This window comes from Carlito syrichta, unplaced genomic scaffold, assembly GCF_000164805.1.
Source record: "Carlito syrichta isolate Samal-C Ts95f unplaced genomic scaffold, Tarsius_syrichta-2.0.1 Scaffold315614, whole genome shotgun sequence".
NCBI lineage: Eukaryota > Metazoa > Chordata > Mammalia > Primates > Tarsiidae > Carlito > Carlito syrichta.
This window is the reverse complement of record NW_007259710.1, coordinates 222,442-223,736: the sequence shown is the minus strand read 5'-3', so window position 1 is coordinate 223,736 and position 1,295 is coordinate 222,442.

Here is a 1,295-nt window from a genome sequence, read left to right as displayed (position 1 = left end):
AAAAAAAAAAAAAAAAAAAAAGAGGAGAAAAGGGCCACAGACGTGTTATGGTAGAAGAGGCCATAGGACCTTCCAGAAAAATCAAGATGGACAGAACCCTAAGTTAAAGACTGGGGAAATGAGCCGCAGAATTATCGTCTGGCACCCAGCAACAACTTGCCATTCATTCATTCACTCATGAATTCATTCACATATTTACTTATTGCCAACTATGCATTCGACATTGGACTAGTTTCTGGGAATATAGCCCACAGGAATATGACCCAGTCCTTGGAATTTACAGTCCACCTGTCGGAAAACTTACTGGATATTTATGAAATAGAAAGTGATGCACAAACATCGGGGCTTATTACTATGAGGTTAGAGGTTGGGGGAGCCAGGGAGTCAGGCTGACGCGTGCAGTAGGTAGAAAGGGAAGCAGTGGAGCCACAGCCAGAAGCCTCACTTCCTTCCTGAAAACCTTAAAGACATCTTCTGCCCATAATCATTGCCACCTCCAACCTTGAGGCCTGCCAGCTGACTTCCCGGCCAGCTCAGCACATGGATCCAGGAGCTCACATGGACACTTTTGAAGGGCACCATGTAAAGATTCCAGGTCAGGAGAGGGTCTGGGACATCACTGGCTCAGAAGGTTAAGCAGCTATGTTGGGTGTGACTCCGAGGACCAGACTGACAGTGGGGCTGAGGGTGCTCCTGCCTGGCTCTGCTCTGTGGTTAACACCTCCCTCCCTCTGCCTGACAGCCACTTATCTCATCTCCCCGGACAGCCCAGCTGTCAGTCTGTCAGATGCATTTGAGCTGGCCCTTGGCTTCACACCCCAAGGTGGGAAAGAGATCTTCAGATTAGGGCTTGCCAGCTCTCACATTTGCAGAAGGGGCCTGAAGACTCTTGCATCTTCCCCTGCACCCACCTGCGAGCTCCAATTCTGTGGGCAAAACTGCAGATACGTCTTCAAATGATATCTGAAGTCTTCCCACCCATTCTCTCATCCCAATCATTCCAAGAAGACAGGAGACCAGAAGAGGCCACACCGCTGGGATCCAAGTCCAAAAAAGCTAATGAACTCTTAAGCACTATGCAAAACTGCCCCCATGTACATGGATGTCCATCCATTCCAGCCTTGTGTGGAACAAGGAAAAATTAAAGCCTGCCTATATGTCCACCACTGAAGGAATATTACGAAATATGTACATCTATGCACCAGAATACTGTCCAGCCAGGAAAAAGCAGGAGGTAAATTTATTCAATGCCTTTTACATGCCAAATCTTTTTTTTTTTCTTTGAGTTGGAGTCT